Genomic DNA, 14,088 nt, shown 5'->3' with positions numbered 1-14,088 from the left:
GTAATATATCTTGAAATCTGGAATTGTGATACCTCCAGCTTTGTTTTTCATTCTCAGGACTGCTTTGGCTATTTGGAAATCTTCTCTGGTTCCATATAAATTTTAGTATAATTTGTTCTAGTTCTGTGAAAAATGCTACTGGTATTTTGATAGGGATTGTATTGAATCTGTATATTGCTTTGAGTAATATAGACATTCTGATAATATCAATTCTTCTAATCCATAAGCATGGAATATCTTGCCATTTGTTGGTGTTGTCTTCAGTTTTTCCTGTCAGCATTTTATAGTCAAAGTACAGGTCTTTCACCTCTTTGGTTAAGTTTATTCCTAGGTCATCTATGTTCATAAGTGAAATTAACCTTTATCTTCTGTTACTTTTATTGTTTTTATCCCATTGTATAAGATTATGCTAGTCTGATAAAATGAGCTAGATAGGCTTTCACTCTTACTTTTTTCTGAAAGAACTTCTCACAAAATAGAACTAAATCTTCCTTACAAGTTTGGTAGAACTTACCTACAAAACTATCTGGAACTGAAGCTTTTTGGAAGTAGAGATTTTTGGTTGCTATTTCAGTGTCTTTGGACTTTGCTCTTTCCTCTTTTTCTTTCTCCTTCTCTTGCTATAAGCTCACATAGGCTTTACTTAAATTATAAAGACCAATTCTTGTTCACAGCAATGTTTACTAATTTTTTTAAAAGGAGGAGGGGAGAGTAGAGGGAGAGGGAGAGAATATTAAGCAGGCTCTACCAGTGTAGGGCTTGAGATCATGACCTGAACTGAAATCAAAAGTTGGACACAACCAACTGAGCCACCCAAGTGCCCCAACTTCTGCTAATTCTTCTGACCAGCAAATAAACTTTCTAGAGAAATATGCTCCACACACACCCTTGTTAGTGTTAATTAGTTACTGGAGAACCTCTTATGACACTTTTCACATTTTGACAATTTTCTACAAGTTGACCCATTTCATTTAAGCTTTGAAATTTATCCGTAGTAGCAGCTAGTTATTCATAATACTCTCACCATTTTTTATTTGTATTATGTCTATGGTTGTTTCTGCCTTTTCATTCTGTATTTTATTATTTTCCTTATCAGTTTTACCAAAGGTCGATCTTAAACTTTTCAGTGAGCCAGCATTTGTTTATATTATCATCTCTATCTTTGTACTGCCTCTTTTTAATTTCCTGATATATTTAAATGAAATAGTGTATTTAAATGTAGACCGTTTTAATTTTAATCCAATACACTTAGAAGGAAATTATAGGTCAAGGATAGGAGTGATTTGCTGACGACTGATTGTTATATCTGCAGGGCCCAATGGAAGGGTTTCAAGACTTTAGGAAAGGGTGGGAAACAGGTCAGAGAAGTGACATATAAGCTATGGGATATGTGGAATAAACTGGGAGTCCTAGGATTCTTATAGTGATTAATATAAACAAGATAGAAGACATAAGGAGATTAGTGTCTAAGTTCTTAAGGTATACAGGGTTGTTACAAATAGTGGGGGAAGGCTTAGAAATAGGAAGGTAGCCTTATAAAGGTGGAGAAGTCTATAAAGAACATATACTATGCAAGAGCTCTTTTAGATTTCTAATGTCCTTTTTTGTACATATTTATTATATTTAAAATTTTGTTCTGTTGGTTTCAATAATTTTGTTTCAGGCATCACCTAATGTTCAATTATTGTTTATGTAAGAGTTATTCTTATTAGACAAGGGCCAAAGCTCATGTCTCTCCTGGTATGTTTTGGGAGAAGAGCACAGGTGGTTAGTCCTAGGCATAGGGCAATTCAACTTGTCTCAGCCCAACCAGAAATCTCCTTGTCATGGATTCAGCCTTAAACCCTAAGTAGCAGCAGCAACAGCATTGGCAAGGCACTCTTCTTTGGCCGTAATCCACCAGCCCTGGGGATTTGGAGGGGAGAAAGTAGAGGAATGGCTTTGGGCTTCCTCTAGTTACATGGCCCTTATACACTGGCTGTTTCCCTGTCTGGAATGCTCCCCTTTCCTTTTCCCAGTTAACTCTACCTCAAGGTTTGCTTTACCAGAGAAATCCACCTTTCCTCACCAGTCTAGATGTCCTTCTTTTATGTTCTAGAATCTTGTTCCTTTCCTTCAGAGCATTTTTCTCAGTTTGTAATTACATACTCATTACCCTGATTATTTGATTTATGACTGTGTTCCCACAAGCCTGTAAACTTCATGAGAGCGGAAACAGTGTCTCTTTAAATTTATCATATTATCTCTAGCATTCTGTGTAGTGCCAGTAACACAGTAGATGAATGAATGAATAAATTACTCCAAAGTAGTACAGATGATGTGGAGGGCAGTTTCCACTGGAGACAAGCAGTTGATATTCTCTTTTTTTTCTTTTTTAACATTTTATTTATTCACTCATGAGAGACACAGGCAGAGGGAGAAGCAGGCTCCATGCAGGGAACCCGACGTAGGACTCGATCCCGGGTCTCCAGGATGACACCCTGGGCCAAAGGCGGGCACTGAACCATCCAGGCTGCCCGATAATCTTTAAAAAAAAAAAAAAAGGAGGGGAGTCTTGTTTGAATTATCACTGCCTATGCTGGGCATTCTAAGATAAAGCACTTGCAATTTTCTTTCAGTTGCTATCTATAATTTTTACTTCTATGTCAACTTTCTAATCTGATACTTCAGGGTGGAAAAGTGCAAACCAATAATAAGTTAAGAACTGTTACAGGGGATCCCTGGGTGGCGCAGCGGTTTGGCGCCTGCCTTTGGCCCAGGGCGTGATCCTGGAGACCCAGGATCAAATCCCACATCGGGCTCCCGGTACATGGAGCCTGCTTCTCCCTCTGCCTATGTCTCTGCCTCTCTCTCTCTCTCTCTGTGACTATCATAAATAAATAAAAAAAAATTAAAAAAAAAAGAACTGTTACAGATAAATTGAGATATAAATTATATATATACACACACACATATGTATGTATGTATATACATAATATATAATTTCAAACTTTCATATGGAAAAATCACAGGGTTTTAACTCAGCAAAAATATTTTGGGAACTGCTGAATTAACTACATTGATATGATTGGTTACAGATGGTGACATGGACAAATGCAAGGCATAATATTTCAAGGTTAAGTACTACTGTGTTTCAATTAAATTGCAGATCAAAAGAACAAAACATCTTCCTTGAATTCTCTGAAGTATCAAGTGTCATCTACCCTAAACAGCTTCTTCTATGAGGCAGCCTTGCTGAGAGAATGCTTTTAGGGGTCAAGGTAAATGGTTCATGATGAGATGGAAGTGAAAACATGAAATACGTTGATTAGTCTGTACTGTACAATGACTAATTTTACTTAAACTGATCCCTTGACTGGGTCAGTGCTACAGTTTGCATACCAAACCCACTTTAGCTTTATATACAGACCTTTCCCATCCCCTTCCACTCTCCTAATCTGACATTCTAGAATGCCATTTTTATTAGCTTGTTGATAATTTTGTATTGCTAACTAAATGACACTTTTGCCCATTCTAGCAGGATTCAATCAACATGGTTAGGCTGATATTTAGGGATCATAATTATATGTTAACAGTGAATAATCTTAACATATTGTTTATTCCTCCAATTGTGAGCCCCTAAAAATGACAGTAGCCTTGGCTGATTTTACATTTCTTTTGGCCAAGATCATTAGTATACTGAAATGTGGAAATGTCACTTCTGACATTTTTCTTTGCAAACAAAGTCAGCTTATTGTACATTTGTAATTTTTTTCAAAAGAAAATAATTAGGAAGTAAGCACTTTTGTCACTCATTATTGTATAGCAACTTCAGCAAAATCAACTGGTATACCAAATGAATATGTATGTGTGTGTGTGTGTTTGTGTGTGTGTGTGTATCATGTAAGATAGTAACATAAACCCTTAATGTGTGCAGCCCGGGTGGCTCAGCTTAGCACTGCCTTCAGCCCGGGGTGTGATCCTGGGGGCCCGGGATCAAGTCCTGCATCAGGCTCCCTGCATGGAGCCTGCTTCTCTCTCTGCCCTCCTCTCTCTATATCTCTCATGAACAAATAAATAAAATATTTTTAAAAAATAAAACAAACCCTTAATGTTATAATAGCATCTTAATAAGTTCTCAGAGAAATTTTAAATGAAAATCTTATCTGGTTTAATTTAAAGAATTCTAAAATCCTTTCAAAACAGTCTATTACCTGAAGGAGTTCATCCATTTCCAGACATTTTTCAGTCAGTAACAGAGTATACACATGCACATATGTATACATACACACACATATATAAATATACACTACACATATATGTGGATATGGGTAATGTGATGCAAACAAAGAATAAAATACAGATTAGAAAGTACAGAGTACAATTAAAGACATAATTAAGCAAATATCTGGGGAAAATAATCACTATGACCAATAAAGGGTTAATATATTTAATATGTAAACAGTATGTATTCATTCATGAGAAAAATACCAAGACGCTAATAAAAAATATAATGAGGAGAGGGGATAAAGAACATGAGATGGTTCAAGGAAGTGTACATAAAAGAAACAAAATAGTCATCTTCGGTAATAATCAAAGAAATTAAAATATGGGATCAAGAAAACATTTCCCTAGCAACAATAAAGGCGTACAATTGTTTTAAAAAGTAAGAAGTTCAGGTCAAAATGGCCCACTCAGTTTAAACTTGAAGGTACTGCCCAAACCCAGAGCAGTGTTAGACTAAATCGAAAAAAAGACATATCAGAATTCAGAGAGAAGATAAACCCTTGTAATTATGAAAAACAATGCAAATTTTTTAAAAAGTCATAAGAAACTGCTATAGACTTTATGCTAACATATTCTTCAAAGAGAGAATATGAATCGACTCTTCTTCAAAGAGTCAATTTTCCAATAAAATTAAAAAGCACAAAATTAATGTGAGAAGAAAGAAAGAACCTGGAAAGATAACCATTAAAATACATTTAGTCATTAATTGAAAGCCTGTCTCTAATAAAAATTTACATACATATGAAAACTTATATGGCCAAATGACGAACTATTCAATGACAGGTACTTGGTAATTGGTTATTTATATGGAAAGATAATATCCTTACTTCATTTCATACACAGAAGTCAGTTTCAATTGGAATGAAGATTGAAATGAAGAAAGAAAACTTTAAACATTTTTAGGAAAATACATATAAAAACTTTTTTATAAACGTGTCATAGGAAATTGTTTCAATCATGATCCAAAAGCTTGAGTAATTAATAAAACTTTGAATACGTTAAAATGATTATAAACAAAGCAAAATGGTAATCTTGCAGCAGAGTTAAACAAAATACTTAAACTGACCAGTATATGATATCTGAAATACGGAAAATATTCTTCAGTTTAGACTTCTATTACTGGCAATATGGCAAACCAGAGACACTGAAAGCCTCCTGCTGTAAACATATAAAAGCGTTTGATAAAATTTGACTTTCAAGTGAATAAACAACCCTGTGAGATAATAATAAAACGTGCCAGTGCCAGGATCAAAACAAGACCAAAACTGCCGAGAGATAAGGCTCTAAAACTTCTGGATATACTGATCTTCTAGAGCAAAGCATTCTGGAAACAAAGCTTTGGACTTAGCAGTGCCTGGACCCATACTGGGAACCGTCCTGCATGTAGTTGGGCCAACAGATACTATATCTTCAATGAAGTGGTGAGCTAAAACACAAAACTGCAAGGAAAATTGCCTTTCTTGCCCTTCACTCTAGGTAGCAATTAAGAAAAGTCTTCTGATCAATTACAGGACCACTGGCTAGCTTTATATGAGTGTAATGGCTAAATCAATATAATTTGCATGATTTTAAAAACACAGATCAAAAAACTATAAAGTAGATCAAGGTTTGTAATGCTCTTCAGCACATAGTAAAAAGAAATGTAGTTCATCTATGGAGGAAGTCTTATTCATGTTTCAAAAAATTCTTGCAAAAAACAACTTCTAAAGCACCTCTTCCAGCGTTGAGATTATCATTTACAATATGAAAAACAATTATGCTTTATACATTAACAAAAGATAGAAATATAATAAGGGAAGCTTACAAAATAAGCAGGAAAATTTATAAAAGAACCATTTAAAAAGTCCAGAAACTAGTGAACCACACCATCACGCAAAATTTCTCAGAATATAGCAGAGTATTTAAATAAGGGAAATATGAAAGAAAGATTTATGAACATGGAAGAGAGAGAGAAAGAGAGATGAAGGAGGAAATATGTAAAAGGAAAACACTGGAAATTTTATTCAAAATTGATAAAGGGTATGAATCCTTAGATTCAAGGAGTCCTAAGAATTTCAAACAGGAGGTATAAATAAAAATTCACATCTGGAAATATCATAGTGAAAGTACAATACATCAAAAATAATATCACTAAAGAAGACAGGAAAGAGTTTTCTTTAAAAAAAAAATGTATTTACTTGTTTGAGATAGAGAACGCACACAGGGAAAGGAAGAAGCAGACTCCCTGCTGAGTATAAAGCCTTATGTGGGGCTCAATCCCAGGATCCTGGGATCATGACCTGAGCCCAAGGCAGATATTTAACAACGACTGAGCCATCCAGATGTCCCCAGAAAAGAGTTTTCCTAAAAAAAAAAATAATAACAATCCCAATTAGATTGGCAGCTTATTTCCCAATAGCAAAGATGGAAGCCAGGAAACACTGGAGTGATATGTTTAAATTGAAAACCCAGAATTCAAAGCTTAGCAACTGTATATTTTAATAGTGAGTAAAACACTTTAAAGAATATGGAAAAAAGTGTTAGTGATCAAAATAGAGACCTACATGATTTTTTCTGTCTCAGAAGAAACTTCTGAGAACAAAGAAAATGTTAAACAGGGGGATGAATCTAAACAAATAGAAATGAATGTATAAAGCAATAATAGTAGCATTGAATTAATCATACCACTAAAAATAAAAATACTAGATAATGATTCTATTAAGTCAGGAAGGAAGTAATTGCATTAAAATCCTCTAAAGCTCGTGGGGTAAATAACTCTTTAGTCTTTGTCAACTATACATGTCAACATTTCTTCTGTGAGATTGAAAGAAAAAATGAGGATGTAACTTTTGAGTGGAGATAGTAAAATGAATAAGAAATATAAACATATTCAATCTATTTAGATGATTTAAATAAGAATTAAATATCTATTAAAGCCCCTGAGACTATGTGTTTTTTTAAATAAAAGCTGCTTGAGCTGCCAGACAACTGACCATAACAAATATTTTTGAGAATTTGGAGCATTAGGAAACTCATGTTGCTAGTAGAACATGCAATGGTACAACCACCTTGAAATCCTGTTTAACAGTTTCTTGTAAAGTTAAATACTATGACCTAGGAATTCCACATCTAGATATTGGTCCATCGGGAATCAATATTCATAGAAACCCTATTCTCAATAACCTAAAATTTGAAACAGCTTAAATACTGATCAACAGGAGAATAGACAAGTAATTGTGATACACAACTCAGTCATTATAAATTAAATGTTTAATGCTACAACTGCCCCCAGCAAAATGGATAAATCTCAAAAAACATTCAGAAGCCAGACAAAAAAAGGAATGCAGATGTGTGATTATACTTATGTTAAGCCCAAGAATAAGGAAAACTCATACCGATAAAAATCAGAAAGTGGTGATGGTGGTGGTAACTGACTGAAAGGGTCACACAGGAATTTTCTGGGGTGAAAGATAATAATCTGTATTTTTATATACTGGCAGTTACATGGAGCTCTATAATTACCAAAACTGACTGACCAGTATACCACCTAAGATCTGCATTTTATTGTATATAACTTAGGCCTTGATAATATCAAACTTAATAAACAGATAACTAAAAACTCAGGCTGTTGGCTCATTTTAAAACGAATTTACCTTCAGGGTATAATTCCTAAGCCATATTTCTCCCAATGAGTAATTCAGACCTCCTGCATAGAAATAACCCAAGAGCTGTGTTAAATATTAGGTTCTAGTGCCTTACCCATATCATATCAATCAGAGTAAAGCACATTAATATTGCAGGTTATATTTTCTAGTTTAGATAAATGGTCACCATTTTTATGTACGATATCATACTGGATATACATTGATAATAAAAATGTTACCTTAGAATGGTTTTCTTCTCCTCAGTATTCTTCAGTTCCTTTCTAAGTGCCGTATGAATGATGTCCCTGTGTTTGTCTCTCTGTGAGAATACAGAAGTCCTAGGCCCTAATGTTTTGGTGGAAAGAGCACCCTCTACATTGATATCATCCCCTATAAGTCAGAAATAATCAACACATTACTATCAACAGGCTGATTCTAGAGTCAGCCTGTCAATGAAGCCCATCAGAACATTTGAGGACACTGGTTCTGCTAAGTCATATGAATTACTTCTTCCAGTTTTACTTTACCTGCGTTCATTACTTCAATTTAAGTCACTGCTCAGACTATATTGAACTGGCATCTTGGTAGACTCCAGAATCCTTGCCCTCAAGGGTTCAATGCCATTTTAATCTCAGTGTCTAGTGCATGTTAGCAGGTTAGGTACTCAGTAAATAATTATTGGTTCAATATAAGAATTAATAATTTTCGCTACAGGACAGCGGAAAACTGTCCTGTAGTTTATCCCCATATAACTCCTCATCCTTGCCACTAATCAGCATCTTTGGACAGAAGTGTTCTACTGGTTCCTAATTCCTTCTATTTTACTCACTTGTATCCTATGTATTTCATTTTGATTTCAGAATATTATGAAAGTAGTAAGGCCTTTCCTGCTCCCAAGATGTGACATGCCCTGTTAGGAACTGTGGACTTTAGAAACACTAAATTGTTTGCAGTTCATTTGCAAACATCAGATTGTCACCTGTCCCCTTGCTTTTGGTCATGGTCTCCCTTCCAGCTGGACTACATCTATCTCCATCAACAATCTCCTGACAAACTTTAGGCATCCCCATTACTGGAAAATGTTCTCTGATCTCTTGGTCCCAATAGAGTGAGCTGCTCCTCTCCTGGTTGCCTGCAATATCACATACCCATTCTTGACACTCTGGATCATACTATATTAATCTGTACCATATTACACAAATGCAGCTATCTCTATCATTAGTCTATGAGCCTATTGTATATGATTAATATAAGTACTGACTTCTAACTCCAATGCATGCAAGGACTTGAAAGAATGAGTTTTTGTGTGTGTTGAGTTCACACACAAAGTTTCCATAGCATTTCACATATTGCTGCCTAATAATGCTAGGAGATAAATAGTATCATATTCTACTGATGCTTACTAATTTTTTAATAATAAATTCATAATTTGGGGGGTGGGGTTGACATTGAAATCACCAAACTATTATTTATGAATCTTTCTGCATCTTTTTTGGGGAGGACACTTGCCTATTTCCAGTCCTCTGGTATGTCTCCCATCCTCAATATGAAGTAATGAGAGCTTGGAACAAGATGGTAACTATGAACACGGAAAGAAAGAAATGGCAACGAACAATAATCACATGAGCATCAGCCTTGCTCATGCCGGAGGAAGAAGAAAGGATAAGAAGGACACACAGATGGTTGCAAAGCATGGACCCTGACAGCTTTCTGGGATAAGGAGACTGATCTATTTATTTGGCAAAAACCTGCTGATAGCTTTGGTCTCTGGAGACAAAGGGATGTTATTCCAAGCAGAGGCCAGAGGAGCAGCATGAACATCAGTGATTTACCCTGAAAGAACTGGCCAGGAAACACTAGGGCCTTGAGAGCTAAGGTTGGACACTCTTTTATGTGTTGCCCAGAGTCTCCTTCTCTTCTCGAAAGCTTTCATCTAGCTGAGTGCTACTCACCCTTTTTGGGTCAGACAAATATTTGTGTAGAGCTTTACAGTTCATGAGGTCCTTTTACATATATTGTCTCATCAACCGTATGCAATGGAAATGCATTCCCATTTTATAGTCAAGGAACCTGAACAGTAGTGAGGAGCAGAATTAGGAGTTGAGTAGAGGGATTGTAATCCTATATTTACTCAATGTCTACTATTCAGCACTGAATCAGGTTCTCTAAGAGACAGAGGCATAAGACATGGCCTTTTGACCCCAGGGGCCTATCATCTTTGGAGGGAAACAAACAAAATACATCAGATGATTAGAGAATAAGTGTGCATCTGATATATATTTACTAATATATAGTTAACAATATGTCAATATAGAGAGTTACGTAAAAATCTGCCACATTAAAATCCAGTGTTCCATTTGCAAGAAAAATCTTTTAAATATTTATTCTGGCTGAGTGGCCAAACACAGAATGTACAGAACTAGAGCATCTGTGAAGATTTTATAGGACCTCTAGACTTTTTATTTGACTATATAGAACCTCTATCTTGAGAAACTGAATTTCTTCACTTATAAAAATGAAATATTTGGGGGCATATTGCCAAATAAAGCATATACATAAAATAAAAGCTCCATAAATTCAACATGGTTGTAAAAAAGGGAAAAATAAGCATGTTTTTAAAATAATATCTATCTTATACATTTTAGGCTGAAATAGGAAGATAGAATGCCTGGTGTGTATGGCAGAAATATAATATTAGAGATTCCTGTTCATTGACTTCCTTTTGTATTGAAAATACAGTATTTAATAAAGGAGAAGGAAATAAAAATGTATTTCAAAAGGAGTAATGTAGTTCTCCTAAAGGAAATCACTTTGACCCTGATTTAAAACGATTAACAGAATGTGGATCTTTTCTAAGGATCATATTTTGCTTTTTGAAGATTGTTTTTTCCAAGCAGAAGGTAATTAGAATTTTTAGAGTCTTGTGTGTGGAGCAATAAAAGGGGGTTCAGTTTTGAGATTCTTCTCAAATTAACACTCTATCCCCACCCTAGTACCTCAGTCCTCCACAAAGCTACAGTAAAATAGGCTTCAGTTTTAAAGACTTTTTACCAAATACCACGGTGTTTACAAACAAAACCATTTTTTTTCTTATTTTGTCCTTAAAAAAATGAAAAACAGCTTCAAATCACTCTTCCTAGATTATTCGTACCAACATCTTCCTTCAGCTTTTTGCCATCCAAGGGGAGTTCTCTATTTCAGTCAAATAGCAGACTCTGAGTTGAAAGAGCTCTAGTACAAACAAGAACAAAGGAGGGAAGGTTCTATTTTAAAAGGGCTCATGTTAGAGAGGGAGCAGATAATTCATTTTATTTTATTTGTTAAGTGAAGTTATTATTTTCTTCTTCCACAGAGGCTGTAATGCAGACTATAGGAAACACAAATGTGTAAGAGGCCTATGTCTAAAAGAAGACAGAGTCATCAAAGACACCCAGTTGTGTGTGGGAGTCATCACTGGGGGTTGAATTATCAGGCCAAAAACAACTGGGCATGGCTCAGTTTCTGGAGCTGTTTCATGTCAGGGTTAACTCCCACTTCAAAGAAACCCAGCAGACGGGAAATGAAAGTTCAGGACATCTTCCTTTGAATCTGTTTTCAAAATGGCTCATGCAGTTTGCTGGCTGGTATCTTGGAAAAGCGTACTTCAAGGTTCATCATTATTATTTGCCTTTTATCAAGAGCCAATAATATGCACTGAAGATGCACGTGTACATATAAACTATTATTCTTCACTTATGAGGTTGGCGATGATAACACTGGTATCCTTTTGGAAGAATATGTCTAGAAAACTTGATGAGTGACCCACACACATCCTCAATAAGACTAGACCCAAATCAAGTAGTTGGAAAAGTTATTAATAAGAGATGAGACTTTCATAGGGAGACAGACCACCAGGATCTGGATACAAGTTTCACAGAAGGGAGCAAATGAGCATTTGAAGGAAAAAAGGAGGAAAACAAAGACACCTCCTTCCTCCTTTCTGCTCCTGTTTAGTCAAATAGAAATAGGCAGATTGTCCCAACTGAACCATCTGTGACTTCTTGGTAAACAGATCTTCGTCTTGTAAAGAAAATTAAATCTCTCTGAGCAGCTTCAGACTCTGATCCTTGGACTTCTGATCCTCAGATTTGTGATGGTTTGAGGTTAATCTATTCTCTCTGCACTGCCACAGATCATGTCTCTACCTGCTAATCCAGATTTAACTAGGCCAGTGAGCATGAGAGTAAAAACAGGGGTCATCTTAATTGTTGAAAATCAGTTTTGTCCAGCCCTAGCCTAAACCAACTAATTTTGAAGTTACCAGGAGGTATCCCATAGCTCAGTAAAATAAAATAAGCACATAAAACAGCTCTCTGCTCTTCCTGGGAGCAGAGACCCTCTTACTTACTCTTTTCTTGCAGATATTCTAATCCCACGACACTTCTTTCTCCACTTAGTCCAGTTCTGTTCACAAACAGCATCTCCATTCTGGGCCCCAACAGCCACTAAAGCAAAATGGGGAAAACCATGATGATTCCAACGCTAACAGAGTCCCAGCAGGCTCCTTGATGATACCACTTTGGTTTTCCAAGGGGTCCTGCTATTATTATTTTGCATCACTGAGTTAACATTTTTTCCCTTGTCACATTCTTTCATGTTAAAGATTTTATAATGTTAATTTTTCACCTAAATTTTTAAACATTTAATTCTCATGGTTCAAAAATAAAAACATACTAAAAAGTCTATAGTAATAGTTTCTCACTTATTAAACAAAATACTTAATTTTTTTTTAAAGATTTTATTTATTTGAGAGCGAGCAAGCACAAGCAGGGGGAGAAGCAGAGAGAAAGGGAGAAACAGACTCCCCACTGAGCAGGGAACCCGATACAGGGCTCCATCCCAGCACCCCAGGATCAGGACATGAGCTGAAGGCAGACACTCAACTGACTGAGTCATTCAGATGCCCCTCGCCCCATTCTCAATCTCTTTATCCAAGGCTAATGGTTCTGTTTAGTTCATACCCAACTATACATCCCACTGCCACTCCATCAAACTACTGTCAGTTTCTTCTATGTCCATATAGTTTCATTACACAATAAACTTACTATTTTCTCCAAAAAATAGCATACTTTCTACAAAATTTCTAATTTGTTTTTAAAGATGTAAATTATATATTTTCATATCAAACTAAGAATTCGCTCATTTTTTATAGCTCCCTTTCACCTATTCAATGGGTACACCATCGCACTAGTCACCTCCATAGGGACATAAAGATGGATTATAGTCTTAACAGTTATTGGGGAGAATAATTCAGTTATTGCATTATTTTACAGTTGTTTAAGTACATTATTAATAGCCCAAATATTCAAATAGAACTTTGGAGCTAAAGGATATATGGATTTTTTAATGTCTATTAATATTGTCAAATTGTCCTTCATGGGAATTGAGCTAATTTATTTATACCTAAAGGATATATGGATTTTTAATGGTTATTAATATTGTTAAATTGTCCTTCATGGGAGTTGAGCTAATTTTATACTTTTTCAGAAATATAGCAGAAGGTCTATTTCCCTACAATGTTATTATCGGAGTATGAGGTCATCAACTTTTGGATTTTGGTCTAGATAAAAAATTAGCAATATATGTTTCATTACCATTTTAATTTCCATTCTCTTACATGAGTGAGATTAAGTCTCTTTTCATCAGTCTTAAAGCCATTTGTTTTGGATGTCTATATTTTTTGTCTTTTAGGGGCAGGGGTTATTTTTCCTCATAAATTTTTGGAGTTCTTCAAATATGGAAATTAGCTTATTTTTCAGAAATATGGGTTGCAAGTGTTCTTTCTTGGGTTATCATTTGCCTCTAATGCTTTCTCCCCCATGCATTTTTATTTTCATGTATTTGAATTTGCCAAACTTTTCTTTTATGACATCTGGATTTTGATGCAGAGGTGTGAAGACTGTTTCCATTATAGAGTTATAAAGGAATTCTCAGATGTTTGTTTCTAATAGTCTTATTATAATGTCATTTGGACTTTTTCCTTTCATTTTGTCCCATTTCTGGGTCCATTGTGAAATACTAAATTCTCATATAAATGTCAGCTTATTTTTGGACTTCCAATTTTTTTCATTGTCTTTCTAGTCGTGTTTTGTAATGTATTTTAATATCTGGTAGAGTTAATTCACATTCATTGCTCCCTTTTAAAAACTATTCCTGAAAA

General features: G+C 35.2%; 1 long non-coding RNA gene across 4 annotated transcripts in view; it reads left to right on the top strand.

The window, feature by feature from the left end:
* Nucleotides 1–14,088, top strand: part of LOC112678195 (uncharacterized) — a 325,792-nt gene that overhangs the window by 263,972 nt on the left and 47,732 nt on the right. The window contains exons 5-6 of one of the 4 annotated variants that reach the window (XR_004809937.2): nucleotides 3,149–3,260; nucleotides 11,242–14,060. The exons of the other annotated variants lie outside the window; for them this stretch is intronic. This is a non-coding gene — a long non-coding RNA (uncharacterized LOC112678195). Of the gene's footprint in view, nucleotides 1–3,148; nucleotides 3,261–11,241; nucleotides 14,061–14,088 lie in introns of those variants that run through there. 4 annotated transcript variants of the gene reach the window in all.

The sequence above is a fragment of the Canis lupus genome, chromosome 27 (assembly GCF_003254725.2).
Source record: "Canis lupus dingo isolate Sandy chromosome 27, ASM325472v2, whole genome shotgun sequence".
Classification (NCBI taxonomy): Eukaryota; Metazoa; Chordata; class Mammalia; order Carnivora; family Canidae; genus Canis; species Canis lupus.
The sequence above is the reverse complement of the archived record's forward strand: the minus strand, read 5'-3'. Positions and strand labels throughout refer to the sequence as shown.